Below are 18,087 nucleotides of genomic sequence, written 5' to 3'. Positions count from 1 at the left end.
ATCAGCTGGATATGTGTCAGAAAGGCATCCAGTGTAAAATCTCCCAAATCAAACAGACCGAGCAGGAAGCTGTGGCAACGCCTTGTAATAAGAGCTCTTTTGTCTGTATATATTTTCTATATTGTTGAAACATTGAAAACATTACATGGATTCAGTAACAAAACATGTTTAAAAAGTTTATTCAGTTCATCTGTGCACCAGAATACATCAGAGTCCAAATGCATCCTCACTGTGAGCTAAAGACGTTCAGTTTATTGGTCATTAAATTACAGCATGTTTCCACAGATTATGTGTCTGAAGGTGTTTGTTATGAAATTCTCATTTTTACACTAAATAATAATCATGGAAACAGGAAGTCTCAACATAAAAAAGTGCTTCAAGTTCTCACATCTCAATGAACTTTCAGTTTGTTGTTTATATTTGCAGTGACAGTGTAACTGTTGGCATGATGACATTGTATATAATTTGGATTATTTCTTTATCTTGTCAAGATCCATGTCATGATTGTAAATTGTTTAAGCTGTACATTACTTTGTTTGGTTTTTGTAGTCAACGTTTGGTGCTTTTATTTTGAAAGTCAAGTTCGCTTACAAGTTGCGCTAGTTTCCGCTTTGGGTAGAACGAAGAAAAACACCTGTAAGCGCGCAGAAAGGATGGTTTTTATTGAAAGACATGTTAAGTGGACTTTGACTACACACGGTTAAACGGTTAAAGGAAACCTCAGAAGAACGGCGGCTAATTCCCTTTTTGCAGCATGCAGCCAACGAGGTATTTATTTATTTATTTATTTATCGTGTTTGTTGTACAGTGTTTTTACTGCTGTGTCTTATGCTGAGTTTTATTTTGTTAATGCTGTATAGTTTTCACGGTGGCTTTGGAGAGAAGTCTTCAAATAAACCAGTGACAGAAAACCACTTCCGTCTGCCTGTGCTTCGAGGGAATTATAGACAGTACTCAGTACATTCACACCAGCCTGCACAGTTATACATAAACAAACACATGTTTATTTGAGAAGGTAAAGCAAACAGGGTGATGAGTTTATGGGCTCAGTTGCTGGTTTCAGGTCAGATTCACTGCAACATGTCACTGATTTTGTGGATTACAGCCTCCAGTACAGTCAGAAGGACGCGGCTAACACAGTGATGCTCAAACTGGATCAGCCAGTTTGAGAAGCACTTTTCACCTTCTGCTCTCACTTTTTACAGAACGTAGCAGAAAACATGCTGTACAATGAAAACATTCAACATAAGATTACACAACTAGTGCTGTAAGTAACATAAGATACAGGTTTCTGCATAAAACAATGCATTTAAACAAGTATAAATATGTGTCTGACACTTGTAACCAATCAAAGTGCTTAAAATGATGACATCCTGTCGGTGACCAATGTGGTATCTGGATGTTTGGATCTTTGGCTCCACATATTTATGACACTGTTCCCCGCAGACAGGACACAAGTACAGTCTGCAGATATTATATGTGACTTGTTTGTAACATAGAAAAACGACCAACACAATGAAAAGACTCTCTGGCTGAAGGAGGCGGCACATCAGGCAAAGTGCTGCTGAAATTCACTGGTGGGCTCCCAGATTTTACCCACTGGAAAATATCCTTCCTGAAACAAACAGCACCAAAAACATGAAATCAGGTTGGGGATTACTTTATGCTTTTTATGTTTAACACCAGTGGTGGAGTATAATAAATACATTGACTTTAGTAGTGCACTAAAACACAAATGTCATTTTGATGGATAGTTTTGCTTCTGCTCCATTCTTTGTAATTCAGAGTGAGTCCAAAGAAAACACTCGTGTACAGGTTCACTAAACTTGTACCACAGATTTAGTTTTTGTGTTTCAGTTTAACATTTCGTAACTTTCTGCAAAGTGGAAACAACATTTCTCCAAATGTGATTTGGATTTCTTGTCGATCATTCTGAAGGCTGAAGTGTTTCTACTTTTGAGAAATTCTGCCTCCTCACAAAGTTTTAAAGCCTCAATCAAATCAGGTTGAATTACAAAGTCCTCTTAACTGAAGTCAGGGATTGACATTAACCATCGTCATTTTAGAGCGGCCACCAAAATACAGCTAAATAACTGGTGAATAAAATGCTGTGCACTGGTTTGTAAGTTCTCTAGGACAACATGTGCATCATTTTCTGAAGTGACGTTCATTTAGGAACAAACGTAAGAATCTAAAGACGTACGATGCAAAACTAAACTTACTCTTCCTCCTCTTATTTCCATGTTGGCCACCCTGACTTAAAGACTGGGAGGTGGCAGCAGGTGGATGAAGAGACTGCAGAGATGTCTGGTCTGTGGGTTTAACAGGTGGTGGCAGGTGTTGGAGAGGTGCTTCTCTCTTCTTCTGGAAAGACTGGGAGCATGGAACAGAAGAAGGAGATAAAGGAACAAGATTGAGAACAAAAACAGTCTCTGTCTGCTCGTCTGACAGGCTCCTCGAGGAGAAGCTTGATGCTCCTCGGTGAGGCTCTGCCTGCTTGTTGATCAGAGTCTCTGCCTGTTCTTCACTGAGGGTCCTGACTTCATGAATAAATCATGTCTGATTCTGACAGCAGGTTGAGACCACTTGTTGTGAAATGCTGCTACATACATGACATTTAACTGAACTGAAAGTGCTGTGAGCACAAACAGATTTCACTCTTAGTCAGGATAAATTCATAAGCCCTCTGCATCGTCTCCAGGAAATCTCTGATAGTAGAAGTGGGCTCCAAATGGGTAATAACATCTGCTACCCACTTATATGAAACCTTATTTTTCTACCATTAAATAAAATGCAGCCTGTAGCATCAAGTTTGCTGCTTTGATTCAGCAGGAACTGGTGGGGGAGCCTTTCAGAGCCTCCAGCCTCCTCTGATAGACACAGGCATAAACACAAACATGCATTCACATGTTCCACAGTCTTCCACTTTGATCATCTGGATGTTCTCATCCTGTGGACAACAACGTACATGATGCAGGTTTGTTGTTGACTTTTGTAAGGTGTATTTATTGAACATATCCAGCCCCTCTGTCATCCTGAATCATTAGTTAAGAAAATGTGTGAATAAATGGTCACAGATCAGCTAACTGAATTTATCCAGACAGACTGGACCAATCAGGGTTCACTGAATCAGACTTTAACTCTTCTATGTGCTGATAGACCTGCAAACACACTACATGTAGCTGTCCTCATATGTCACGTTTATGTCTGCTTTCCCATTTTTATAACCATTACTTACATGTTGATGAGACATTTTGACTTTGTAAATGATCAGATTACATACTTGGAATACAACATTTCCACTTCAGGGTTGAAGCCTGTCCCAGCTGCCACGGGGCAAAAGCAGGACAGTTTATCGCAGGGCAAACACAAAATATATGTGAGAGTGAAGTGTTTGATATTTACTGAACCTGAGGAACAGAAACAGGACAAACACTGACCTTCCTATAAGAAGTAATCTATGGAAACACTGGTTCACACTTTGGTAGAGAAATCAGTTTCTGTGAAAGGTTTCTGTAAATGAACATCGTGTGGAGAATGAATGAAGTGAGGTGGCTCAGCAGTCCCACACCGATAAATGAAACTTCTGTTTATGAACAAGACGGATATATAAACGACAGTAATGTAAAAGCACATGTTAAATATTGTTGCTCACCTTTGTTTCTGATAACGTCACTTTTTAATAATCGTATCCGTCAGCTCTCATGGGTGAAGTTTGGCTTTGAGGGTCGGGGAGCAGAAAAAGCTTTTAAGGACCTTTGATTTCCATCCAGTTCTGCTTTAAAGTGTTAAGGATGAAGCAACAGTGCTCCTCTTTGCTCCTCTGAAATCTGTCTACACCCGACTGATAAACAACAGCAAACAGTGCAAAACTTATGAATAAATTAGTAACAAAAACACAGTGTAGAAGGTAAGTAGAGGCTCTGCACACCATCATCAGGCCCAATGCTACGAAACTTCAAAGTCTCTAGCTGACCGGCATCCTGAGGTTTGTCATGCAGGATTAAAGGAGCCAGACTTTGTTCACACAGCTAGGATTGTATTTTACACTGACCCTGGGTCAGTATGAGGATGATAAACTCTATAATAGAATAGCCTTTATTGTCATTGTACAGAGTACAATGAAATTGGAGTGCCACTCCCTTGGTGCAAGTTTCAATAATACATATAAATGTAAAATATAAAAAGTACAAAAAAACAATCGTAAGTACTCAAACAATAGTAAGTATGATATATACAGGATAGCAGCATTAATATAATGACAGTATGAATAGCAGCATAATATAATGACAGTGACGGTATGGAATAGGTTCAATTGTTTTTGTGCTTATTTACTACGGTGATAGCTCTGGGAAAGAAGCTATCCCTGAATCTGTTTGTCCTGGTTTTATGTGACCTGTACCGTCGGCCTGACGGTAATAGTTCAAACAGTTGGTTGCTGGGGTGAGAGTGGTCCTTGATGATATTGCCAGCTCTGCTGAGGTACCGAGAGTTTGCAGTGACCTCCAGGCTGGGCAGAGAGCAGCCAGTGATCTTCTGGGCTGTGTTGATGACCCTCTGCAGTACTTTCCTGTCTGCAGCTGAGCACCCTGCATACCATGTTGTTATGCCATACGTTAGGATGCTCTCTATGGTGGCTCTGTAAAATGTCACCAGCAGCCTCTCCTCCAGGTTGTTCCTCCTGAGCACTCTCAGAAAGTGGAGACGCTGCTGGGCCTTTTAACCACCGCTGTAGTATTTGCAGTCCAGGAGAGGTCATCAGAGATGTGCACGCCCAGAAACCTCATGGAGTGTACCCTCTCCACACAGCTCCCGTGAATGTAAAGTGGGGCCGGGTCTGCTCTGCCCTTCCTGAAGTCCAAGATAAGTTCTTTAGTTTTCGTGGTGTTCAGTTGGAGGTTGTTAACTGAACACCACTCAGTCAGTCTGTTGACCTCATCTCTGTAGTCCGACTCATCCCCCCTTGAGATGAGTCCAACCACTGTGATGTCATCCGCGAACTTTATGATGGTGTTTGAGAGATGGGTAGGGGAGCAGTCGGATGTGTAGAGCGTAAACAGGAGGGGACTCAAAACACATCCTTGTGGAGACCCGGTGCTGAGTGTGATGGTGCTGGACCGGTGGGGGCCGAGTCTGACAGACTGTGGTCTATTTGTCAGGAAGTCCTTGATCCAGAGGCAGATGGGGGTGGAGAGTCCCAGGTGAGACAGTTTCTGGACCAGGATCTCCGGGATGATATGATTGAATGCTGAGCTAAAGTCCAGGAAGAGCATTCTCACATAGCTTCCTCGGTGCTCCAGGTGACTCAGCGCAGTGTGGAGCGCTATGGTGATAGCGTCCTCGGTGGATCGATTTGTCCTGTAGGCAAATTGGTGGGGGTCCAGAGTGGGAGCAGACCGGCCCTGATGTGCTGACAGACCAGTCTCTCAAAGCACTTCATCACTACAGGCGTAAGTGCAACAGGCCTGTAGTCGTTTGGCTGGCCACAGCTGTCTTCTTGGCGATGGGGATGATGGTGGAGGTTTTGAGGCAGGGTGGGACGGTGTTTGATGACAAGGAAAGGTTGAAGATTTTAGTGAAGACTCCGGTCAGTTCGTCAGCACATGCTCTGAATGAATTATTGCTCTGAATGCTCTGAATATAATTATGACTAATTTATGAATAATTAGTAACAAAAACACAGTGTAGAAGGTAAGTAGAGGCTCTACACACCATCATCAGGCCCAATGCTACGAAACTTCAAAGTCTCTAGCTGACCGGCATCCTGAGGTTTGTCATGCAGGATTAAAGGAGCCAGACTTTGTTCACACAGCTAGGATTGTATTTCACACTGACCCTGGGTCAGTACGAGGATGATAAACTCTATAAATGCTGTCCATTTAAATGGTCTTACCTGTAAACACTCCACCAGAATCCAGTGAGAGTGGATTCTGGAGTCTTCCCATCCTCCTGTTAGTGATCCTCCACCTGGATGGATGATAACAACCTTGTGAACAAACTAGCAGGTGTAGCAGGTCCTACTGGCCCACATCTATGAACTGGTTACTGCTAATAACGCCCATTGAATGGACTGATGACATCTGAAGCTGGTGTTTCGAGTCTGTCTGTGCTGTGGTCAAGAGACAAGGTAAGAAAATATAACATTTGAAGATAATTCCAGAAAGAAACACTGAAATATGCTATTATTACTGCTATTAACATGGTTGTTTTTAGGGGTGCTCTGATAAAATCTGTGGATTCTTGAACATTAAAAAGGGTCTGAACTGGCCTGTGGTCCTGACTATTATCTTTACACTCTGTGTCAGGGCTGGATTGCTAATCTAGCATACGGGCCTTTTGGGCCGATGGACCGGCCACATGTTTGCTCCATGTTTCTATCTGATGGAAGGCCCAACACGTCCGTCCATCTACCAGGTTTCATTTGTATTATCGTTCTTCTGGGTTCAGAGCAGCACAAGAAGGGCCCTGGACTCACTGGAGCTTTTTCATTTATGATCCTTTTTGAATCTTTCTGACAAACAGTGAAAATGTGTTTCTTTAATCTCCGTCTATATTTTCATCATAAAAACTCCACATGACTCTGAGCCCTTATGATCCCTGCACAAACTCATCTCTAACCCTCTGCTGATCTTTGCTCCATGGATTTAACTCTTCGATGAACTGGACGTCCACAGTGTTCAAATCCCTGCAAGCAGGATGAAGTCCAGCCAGCCAATCACAGGACAGGAAGTGATCAGCTGACACAGTGATTTGAAGCTGTCAGGGTGAGGCTGCTTCATGCAGGTGTGAAACTATGAGGAAGCTGAACGCCTCCTCTTTCCTCAGCAGTGATCTGTGGCAGTCTGCCATCATGTTTGGCTGCTCACACTGAATGTGACTCACTGAAAGCTGAACCATGTTTTTGATGATCACACTTTAATTTAACAGCTGAACAATGAACTTTTAGAAAGACTCAAATCTGACAAACAAACGTTTTTTCTTCATGTCGTTGAAGTTAAAGTTGTTTCAAAGGTGATAGAGCGTCTGTGACTGTGGCCCCCTGTTAGAGGTTTTCTACATTATTCAATATAACCAAATCTCTATAATACAATATAATCAAGTAAGCCTTATATTCTAACCAAGTATGCCTTATATTGTATGTGTGTTCATATAGTTTCACACGGGCAACGCTTATTGTTAAAGAGAACATAATGCATTCCTTACTTAAGTGTTTAAGATGTTTTGACAAGTCATGATATACTTTGTATTTCTCACCTCAGTATGTGATGTCAGATAAGCATGATATACTCCTACATTGTTATTTTCAGAATATGTGTGCAAGGTTAGATAAGCTGAGATAATGCCTGACCCCTGCTCTGACAGTTAAAAGAGGAAGTACTATGTAACCCATTTTGCCTTATAAATAAAGCAAGCAAGCCTGCACTCGGTGTGTCTGTCTTCTCAGAGGCATTCACCCGTGTACACGTTCTTAAACTCTGAGTCGGTCTGCCAGTGTCTCATTTTTTCTCTCTTACTGTGCTTTTACAAATGTCAACCCCTGACACCCCCAGACTCTGGACTCCTTTGAGCCGGAGATCTGTGGACTCAGTGGTTTCATTTAACAAGCAGCTAAAATCTTTTTAAACTTGCTTTTGGTTCATTTCTGTTTTTCTGTGAAGCACTTTGTGATTTTTGTCTTGAAAGGTGCTATACAAATAAAACTTTACTGACTTTACTTAAGTAAAACACAGAGTTTAGATTGATCTAAAAACGTCTGTAATCCAGATGATTCCAAACAAAGTGTAAAATAAGAGCAACATTTCATTGAAGCTGTGGCTTCATTTATCACAGTGTCACAAAGAGTTTCCTGTTTCCAGCCTGTCAGCTCTCATAGTCTTATATTGCACATGTGCTGTGAGTAATAATGTAAATAATAATAATAGAAATGAATAAATAAAGAGATAAACAGCACCAACAGGAGCCTGCAGAGAGTTTCTGGTCTTGCAAAGACAAACATGTTTGTTCCAACAGAACATTCAGATCATAATTCAGATGTGAAAAGCTGTCAGACAGGACAGCTTATATAAACACAGTGTTTAGTTTGTGAGAGCAGGTAAAGGCAAAGAACCAGGAATGAACTGTGGGGACCTGATTGGACGCTTTGGATTTCCTGATCTCACAACCACGAGTGCTGCTGCTGCGCCCTGCTGGGGCCAGTTTCCCCCCAACTGTCCCCTTGAACCACCTGGAGGTGTGAGCGCTTAATGTTAGGCGTTAGTTATTAATGTTACTGATGTTCTTCTGTGTTTTGGGAACTAATTACTAAAGTGGGCTTAACTTTATCATTGACCTGCTGGCGTTCGGTTTATTTCCACATAGTCTAGTTTGATGCACGTTCATGTCACAAGCTTCAAAACGTTTGTCACACTGGGAGTGAACTATGACCCTAAAGCTAAATGCAGCTTTCATTGAACATGAGCTCACTGCACAACAATGACTGCAGATCTACACACAGACACACACACACACACACACACAGGCTGTGTGTTGAGGTGAATAACAGACTTTTAATTTGCTTCTTAGGAATAAAAATGCTTCCCAAATATTTCATATGAATAAAAATGTAGAAACATCTGGAGCACAGATGTGTAAAGATGCTGTGATATTCAATCAGAGTCAAAATGAGGAAAGAGGAACAGACGGTTTCCAGATCAGCACACATGACCCTGCAGCAGAGTTCACTATAGTGCACGGTGGTTGTAGATGGACTGGAGTAAGAGCACATCTGAGATGGAAACAAGGAGCACAGGCTGTATGTAGCAGATGGATGAAGCCTCCAGTCACTCACACAGTCCCATCTTAAAGCCTCCAGCCTGGTGTTTAGAAACTGGCGAGAGGGAAGCGAGGGGACGCTGACGCAGCAGTAACGTGTGGCTACAGCATGAACATTGTTGTGTTGGAGACCAGAAACCCATCCATCTCTCAGCAGAGTGGGCTTGTTTATTTAGAGGTGCAGTTACTGCAACGCTAAGGAAACACTGCCTCCGTCTTTCACACAAAGCCTGGAGTTCCCTGCGTGAGAGCAGGCATGGATAGACCTGACTGTTGGGAACATATCCACCGACTTCTGAGCGTTGAAGTGTTGACCGGTCTGCAGGCTCAGGCAGCAGCTGACTGTTAGCCTGATGCTGCAGAGGAAGCTGTCAGCAGCTCCCACACAGCCTGACTGACTGTGAGAGGACAGAGGGACTTCAAATCCAGCATCGCTTCAGCCTGTGAGGAACTATTCGCCGTGGTTATTTGTAGTACGATGAATCGTGTCTGCAGATCAAAGCGTGACTGTGAGATAATCACAGGCAGTGGCTGAGATACAGTATGGTGGCATTAAGTGCAGATTCCTTCAGAGCGCCATGCTTAAGCTGGACAATGTCAAATCCAATTTTTCCAGAAGGAATTCAGGAGAAATTTCTGTCCTTTAAAAAGATTTAATTTGCTGCAGCAGTTGAAATGACAAGTTCACAGCACTGGAGCGCAGTGTGACACAACAGTCTGCCTCACACCAAGGATGGCCCTCATTGGGCCGTACAGCTCATGTGACAGTAACAAAGATCATTATGGCCGTCTTCTCCCAGAACCACACAGTCTGCTGTGACTCCTCCCCGTTCAGTCTGACCTCGCCTGGTTTCTGCTCCTTCTTCTGTGAGAGACAGGAAAGAAAAGCATCTCCCTCCATGGCCTCCATTAGATCCACAGTGTAGTTCAGGATATGTTGTTGGGACGTCCTGACTCAGAGACTATTCTCACCATTATTATGTTATATTAGCTGCTCCGTACCCAGCAGGGCGGGGCCTGTGTCGTACCCAGCAGGGCGGGGCCTGTGTCAGAGGGAATGGCAGGAACGTCACTATCACGTCTGCACTCTGTGTCTTTGTGCTGCTGCTCGTCTCCCACCACCCTGCAGTTCAAAGGCTTTCTGCATGGTGCCACCTCCTTTCTGTTTACATGAGGTCGTCCATCAGCCCTTCCCCACCAGCGCTGAGCTGTATGTGTGCAGCTTCTTTTCTAAGGCGAGCAGTGCAACAACATTTCAGAATCAGCAGAGTACCATGTCCACAAACACGAGCCTGCAGGTGTGTCTGCACTCACAGCTAAATACACATGAAAGCATTTTACTGGTGGACATCACTGAAGGTTTCCTTCATAAATGTAAATAAATACTTAAAAAATAACAAACATTGAATAGAAGTGATTTGATTTCATGAGGTTTTATTTAATAAGCTGTTTTCTTTTGGAAACGAGGACCAAACAGATTTATGGAGCAGGAAGTCCAATAACGTCGGTGCTGCTCACAAGTTTTCCAGCTCACTGCATCTTCACTTATTTCCTTATCTCTGACCTTTGACCTCAGCTTTGTCCCTGATTTTTTCTCTTTTTTGAAACAGTTTTTAGGAGGCAGTGAATTCTTTGAAGCTGATGTTTGGTGCGCCCTCACCAGCCCAGAGAGATAAGAGGAGCCGAGACTCTGTGATAAGATTCAGCGATTAAACCAAAACTTCTTGTCTTTGTTTGTTCGCTGATGTTGAGTCTGAGAAATGCCGACTCCCTGAATACTTCTGTGGTCACATGACCATCCAGGTCTGTTTCAGAAGGACACAGTGGAAACATGTGGGAGTGAGGGTCTCAGCCACAGAGAGATCTGGAGGGGATCTGATGGGAGCATCAGTTTGATGTTGCACGCAGGTTTATCTTCAGTATGTTTCACCTGAGCTCATATTTGAACATCTCACACTGTGAACCTTCAGCTGATAGCACAGTTTGTGTGACGGTCACGGCTCCTTGCTGTCGAGCACACTGCTGCACAAACACGTGGTCAGTGCTAATCACTGTTTTCTGTTGCCTTGTTTTTCAGGCTGTCATACTAAAGAAGACGTCCTGATCACTGGGGGTAAGTCTGATAACTGACTTTCATGGCTGACTGAGAGACACGGCTCCCATCACCCCTCTGTCTGCGTCTGTCTCAGCAGAAACACCATTTAACCCCAAACCATGGATTTAATCAGCGCTCAGGTTCTGTTTGTCTGAATTCTTTTACATTTTTGGAGATTTTTTTAACCTCCACCTTCCTGTATCACTGGACCCTCCTCTCTCTTCTTCCCTTCCTGTTAACAAACTTCATTCTTCAGCTTTTGTTTCACCACCGTCTCCTCTGCAAAACTCACAACACCGAGAAACTGAGACACAAACGTTTCCTGAGCTAAAGCTGACGGACTGACAGCTACAATGAGTGACTCTCTTTATCCTGCTGCCAGGTGGGTGGAGCCTGTGTGATGGGGACGTTTCAGATGCAGCGGAGCATTTTAAAGTGAAGGTTTAGAGGTTTCTCTGGAAGCTTCATGGGAGCCCAAATAGCATTTATAAGGTTCCTGTTTCTGGTTTCCTGATGTCCAGCACAGCCAACATCCACAGAATGTGGTTCATTCATGGAAACACGCTGATGCTGCACAACAGGCTGCTCACTTTTTGATCAATCTCCATCAAAGGTGTGCACATGATTTTCTTTTATGTTTGTGTGTTTTCACAGTGACCTCGTCTTCATGTGTCCGTTTTTATCTGGATAGCTGCAGCTGGTTTACTGAAAACCATAAACATCTTAATGTCTCCTGTTTGAGAAAACACACAAACAGAATGTTTGTTTAAAAAACAAAAAAGATGTGTAGTGGTAAGACTACACATCCTTGGAGCGGGAGTCACAAGTTCGATTCCCATCCAGTATCCAGTAAGGGTCCTGGCTAGACCCTTCATGCTACAAACAAAAGGCCCTGGAATGGCTCGGCTACGTCTGCAGCCTGTCCACAACACGGACACAAAACATTTCACTGCATGTTGTACTCTGTGTGATCCTGTATGTGACAGATAATAAAGCTGGATTGTTGTTGTGTTAAAAACACTCTGTGGATATGATGCTTTGTCGTCCTAAACAAGGCGTGTGTGTGTGCAACATATATCAGATTTATGATTTTTTAAATGTCTCCTCTCTGTAAGAAAAGGTTTTTGTATAAGTGATGAAACAAATGAAAAATAAAAGTTGTCAAAATATTTTCCCCATTTCTTTCTGTTACTCCTGTTTTGTTTTGTTTTTACTATGAGACTTCTTTTTCAGCTCAAAGAAGAGAACAGCCAATCAGAGTCTGCATGTGTCCCAACCATCCAATCACAGTGTGTGGGCCTGCATGCCTGTGATGGCTGAGGTGAAGTACACCTGCTCACATTAAGAACAGCTACAGCTTCAGATAACAAGGTCACTAACCCCCGTGAGCCCAAACCGAGTGCAGCAGTCTGTGTTCACAGAGAGGAACCCCAACAATAACACATTATTAGGATTATTATCATCTTCTGGAACCGATGTGGCCGTCCTGTTGTCTCCCTTCGAGCCTCCTTCTTACGCTCACGTCCCTCGTTATCTGCTCCTTTCCTGGAACGACAGAGACAAAAACAACTCCCTGCCTAGCCCTGATTATTTAATATGATCCTGATCCTGATTCTATTTATCTAGTTCGGGAGATTCTGTTTGGACTCCCTTTGGCCCAGAAATATCCTTCTAACTGTTATCTGGTGTGATGTAAGCATGTAGCAAAGAGACCCTCTGTGCTACATCAATTCTCTATCAGTCATAGCCCTGAACGACGTTTCTGACCCTCAAAGCATGGAGCGCCAACTGATTTATGAGCACATTGCATTGTGTAAAAATAATAAAACAGCTTTATTTAATCATTTTCAACCCTAGCAGTCCCTCCTTTCACACGTATTTTAATGTGAATCAAAAGAACGTGTTTCGTTCAGCCTGCTGTCCCACAGCTTCCCCTGCAGTGTGATGCTCAGTCTTTCAGCTTTTCCCTCTTAGCTGGAGTCCTGTGCTCAAGTCAGTGCTAAATCAGCTGTCGCCCTCCTTTGGTCAGTTACTGGGTGTTATAGACCATCAGCCTGCCCTCTTAGGAGCACCAAACGAACACAGACATTTTACCTTTTAAACATCATCCAGTGTTTCTGTTAATCATTAAAAGCCTGAGTATGCAAATAAGAAATATACATTTAGCCCTTCCTGCCTCTCAACACCTGGGGCTCCAACTTACAGTGGGGCAAAAAGGTATTTAGTCAGCCACCAACTGTGCACGTTAAAAAGATGAGACTTTTCATCATAGGTGTAGCTCAACTATGAGAGACAAGATGAGTTTAAAACAAACCCAGAAAATCACATTGTCTGATTTTTAATTAATTTATTTGCAAATTATGGTGGAAAATAACTATTTGGTCAATAATAAGTTCATCAAAATACTTTGTTATATACTCTTTGTTGGCAATGACAGTTTCACACACTGTTGAATTAACTTTGCTTGATGATTGGTTTTAGCCTTGACAACCCACATTGCTGGCATTGCTTCTTTCAACGTGTTTGTGGGTCGATTTGAATGCACCAGATGTGAGTGCAGCCACTCAGCCTCTACTGCGGCTGTGTCACAAGTTCATCTAGTAGTGGGCTATGGCACTTGGCCACAGGTGGCAGCAGTGGACTAACCTCCTTTTGAGGCTGCTCCAGCTGCTGTGTGATAGCAGATCTACTACAACTTGAAGATCATATGCAAGTTTTGGAAATCACATTATAAATATTCCTAACTTAGCTTTAAAAATTCCCCCACACTCAAAAACAGACGACAAACCAACTGACACACTTGAGTCACTCACTTCCTTCCACTCACTCTCACTGGCTGTGTTTATTACTAATCATCTCCTTACAAATGTTTATTATATTAACCACACTTACACAGACTGTATATGAGTACCAACTCTCTCCAGCCATGAATTACTTATATTGGCTGGAAATGGTCATTTCCAGAGAAACAGGCAGACTCTGCTTACAGGATGTGATGTTACAACACTAGTGAAACATGAATGTGTCATATATTTGTTCCAGACGTATTTCTTTGCCATGGGAAGAAATCCTGAAATCATCATGAATGAGTGGGGACTTCTATAACTTTGTGTATATAATTTGGCATTTCTTACTGATGTAGGCCAGAAAGAAATATATAATACAATTTCATTGACTTTAAAGTTTTATTTGCAAGACACAAAAACAGAAAATATAGAAAGTTCCAAATATATTGTGCATGAAACAAATTCAAACGTGGTGCAGATGTGTTTCAAGAGTTAATCTGCCTGTAGTCTATGGCCACAGGTAATTGTTTGCTTTTTTCGCGATCGCCTCCTGCATGAATATCACCAGGTAAACTTGTCACGTTTTTAAACATTTTGTTGTTCAAGAGCCACAAGACTGATGGAGTGTGTTTGAGGAAACCTTTACAAATATCACACATGGAATATTTGGTGTTTATTTCCTGTTTTGTCGTAGCGGCTCCTGAAAAGCAAGTCTACCACACATCTGTTTGATGAATGCAAGTTGATCTGGAATTCAATTATCCATGTGATTAGCTAGGTACAGTGGAACCCCGACTTATGAAATTAATCCGTTCCTGAGGGTCTTTCATAAGTCGAAAATTTTCACAAGTCGAAGCACCCATTGCGCGTTTTGAGTGAGCTGATGCTGAACAATAGGCTATAGGCTAATTGCTAACTAGAACAACAATACGTTGTTCAAGTGGAACAGCAAAGCGCAAGTACGGAAGCCAAGGGGTTGTCACATGATTCGGAAGGCATTGTGGGCACATTGTAGGCTCAGCCAATGAGAGACAGCGGATTTCGTTACTAGGGCATGTTGCCGTAACACAGGCAGAAATATTGCCGTTCAGTGCCTTCGTAACTTGAATTTTTCGTGAAACGGGGTCCACTGTAACTCCTAAATGCGAGTAGATCAAAGGAAATTATTTTACCTGGATATGATTGTCTCTGATGAGCCTAAGGTACAAAACATGCGGGCAACGACGATAAGGTTTTTCTAGCTCATCAAGAATTAAAAATGTACAAGAAAACGGAGCGACATTTCTGGGTCCATTTTAAAGTTTTCGTGCTAGGGCGTTAGCAACTAGAAAAACAAAGTAGAGGAAGTAAGGACAGACTTGAACGAAGGCTAGAAAACTATCCACAGCCCACCTGTTATGTTGTATAGTCACTGTTTGTTCAATAAAGTATCTATCAAAAAAAAGGCTGTCCACAGCCGCTCACTTCCTGACAACCTGTCCGTTGAAGGACACTACTACTAAGGACACTATCTACCCGTAGGTAGTGTCCTTTCGAAGGATTAGAAAGAAGCTTGTGCAGGGATCATAAGGGGTGCAGCTCAGATTTATGTGAACCTGAGATTTTTGCCAGGACGTGATGTAGGTAGTGTCCTTTGGAGCATCCTTCCCCTGAATTCGGACACAGCATTAGTGTGTGCAGCCATGATGGCAGACTGCCACAGATCACTTCTGAGGAAAGAGGAGGCGTTCAGCTTCCTCATAGTTTCACACCTGCATGAAGCAGCCTCACCCTGACAGCTCAACCTTCAAAATACTGTGTCAGCTGATCACTTCCTGTCCTGTGATTGGCTGGCTGTACTTCATCCCACAGATCTGCTTGCAGGGATTTGAACACTGCTTTTGGAGGGTTAGAAATAAGCTTGTGCAGGGATCATAAGGGGTGCAGCTCAGATTTATGTGAACCTGAGATTTTTGCCAGGTTAAGTTTTAATGATGAAATTATAGACAGAGATTGAATAAACATATTTTCCACAGTTTGTCAGAAAAATTAAAACAGGAAATGAAATGAAAAAGCTCCAGTGAGTCCAGGGCCCTTCTTGTGCTGCTCTGAACCCAGAAGAACTATAATACAAATGAAACCTGGTAGATGGGACGGATGTGTTGGGCCTTCCATTAGATAGAAACATGGAGTAAACATGTGACAAGCTTGGTGAAGCTTTTTAACACTGTGGATTTCCCACTCTGTGTCACTGTGAGTAATTGATTGTTCTGAACCACAGGGTTTGGTTTGTGCTCCTTGAACTGATATTGAACAGATATTTATTTCCTGAGTGAATTTAATGTTTGATGTAGATTGCACACAAAATCAGTTTGGATCATCTGCAGAAATAACACACATGAACAAACCAGCAACATCACAAACATCATGAATATAAAGCAGAAAAAGCTGTGGACCAACCAGAGGTCCCAGGCTAGCACATGTGACCTCTCTAAATCCTGACACAGTGTCGTTAATCTGCTCACATTGTCGTCTGTTTTCCACACAGCTGGTCCCACACTTCTCCACTGTGGTCAATAACTGACTGTGATCGATGGGATCAAAGCTTTCTGTAGATCAATAGAAAAACAACAACACTCATCATTTTCAACGGCTTCTCTTATTCCTCCAACCGTCTCCATCACCGCATCAGTCGTAGTTTCTCCTCCAACCACACTGCTGTTCGTCCAATCATTTCTATTGATCAGTAAACAGATCACATAGTTTCATAGATCATTTCTTTGATATTTGTGAACATTGATAAAGGAGGGATCCTGCTGCCTTCACTGTCTCTGCTGCTCTGCAGTAAAAACTGCTTCTAAAGAGGATTTTTCTTCCTGCGTGTCGTCTGCAGACCTTTAGTCATCCACAGCTTTTCTTTCTCCTCATCTTTAAGCAACATTTCCTAACAGGACAGAGTTTATGATGTGATTCTAAGGATGGATTTCAGAGACACTGTGTGCCTGATCAGGAACGTGTATCCGGTTTTTCCTGTGCTTTCCCAGGATGACTGATTGTTCTTGCTAAATTTGGTCCAGTTGAATACAACTGAAATGCTGTGGGGTGACCTTAAAAAGGTGGTTTATCCCTGAAAAGCCTCCAACTCTGCAAAGATGAGTGGGCCAAAATTCCTCCTCTGTGAAAGACTCAGTTATCACAAACGCCTGATTGCAGTTGTTGTTGGTAAGAGTCGCCCAACCAGGTATTAAGTTTAGGGGGCGATCACTTTTCACACAGGGCCGTGTAGGTTTGGATTATTTCTCCCTTAATAATAAATACCTTCATTTGGAAACCACATTTTGTGTTTATTTGTGTTTTCTTTATCTAATAAGTCCGTGTTGTGGTAAGCTCTCAGAGGAGTTTTACCCTGCTTATCTGCAGGGAAAAACATGAAAATACAGTTAAAGGTCAAAAATGTCTGCTTTTGTTTAAACAAGTAAGAATTGTATTCATCATTATTCATTATAATTGTGAAGGCTCTCAGTCATCCAGGTCATCGTAGTCTAAGGAGCTTGGAAAGAAAAGCGTCTGAAAGTCCAGACGATTTTCTTTCCAAGCTCCTTAGACCATAATTGGCTTTAAGCTGCACATTCAGGCTCTGTGCTACATACGCACATTTCTGCATCTCTGCCATTCAAACAAACTGTATATAGTTTATCTGATGTCACACGTGAGGCTTAAGGATGAATTTGAAACCTTTTGTCCTCTACAGTGAAAGATGGCAGGTGTAGCAGGCCCCTGATTACTGCTAATAACGCCCATTGAATGGACTGATGATCCAAAAGGGTGTTTTCAGTCTCTCTGTGCTGTCGTCTGACGACAGTACAGAACAGAGAGATCTGCTCAGAGTGTTGTCCTCACAGCTCAGGCACAAAGTCTCCTTCAAACAGCTGCTGGACTCCACAGCACAGAAGCTCCAGCACACTCTGTCACAGCTTTCCTCACAGCTCGCTGGAGCCACAGTCCACATGTTCACCTGTGAAAAACAGGTGTCTGTCACGACCTGCGGTATCAGCAGGGCGCTGATCACCATATCCCTGCTCCTGGCTCTCTTTTTCTCTCTCTCTCTCTCCTGTTTTACCGGGGCGGAACTCATGGTGGGTTCACGCCCTTGGCCCACGCCTTCCTGGATTGGGAACACTTGGGCCTCATCAGACCAGCTGGTATTTAAGAGGGAGGAGGTCAGCTGTGGTTTTTTAACACCCGCCTCGGACGCAGCCACTCCGTCTCTCTGCCAGCATTCTGTGCTCCATCTCACTGTGGGCACACAAAAACACATCTCCCTCATTAACACAGCCCCGTATACCTGTTGCCTCCTCGCCTCCGTGCCGCCCAGAGAGCTCACCGTGTCACCCCTCCTCTGCAGCAGGCCAGCAA

General features: G+C 42.9%; 1 long non-coding RNA gene across 1 annotated transcript; it reads left to right on the top strand.

Annotated features, from left to right (window-relative positions):
• The first annotated feature begins 207 nt into the window (after nt 1-207).
• Nucleotides 208-13,466, top strand: LOC120743295. Its single transcript, XR_005698144.1, has 3 exons — nt 208-950; nt 11,343-11,347; nt 13,455-13,466. It is a non-coding gene; the product is annotated as an uncharacterized LOC120743295 (long non-coding RNA).
• The last annotated feature ends 4,621 nt before the right edge of the window (nt 13,467-18,087 follow it).

This window comes from Simochromis diagramma, unplaced genomic scaffold (assembly GCF_900408965.1).
Source record: "Simochromis diagramma unplaced genomic scaffold, fSimDia1.1 OVJJ01000424.1, whole genome shotgun sequence".
Lineage (NCBI taxonomy): Eukaryota > Metazoa > Chordata > Actinopteri > Cichliformes > Cichlidae > Simochromis > Simochromis diagramma.
Note: the sequence above shows the minus strand (reverse complement) of the source record. Positions and strands in the feature narration are given on the sequence as shown.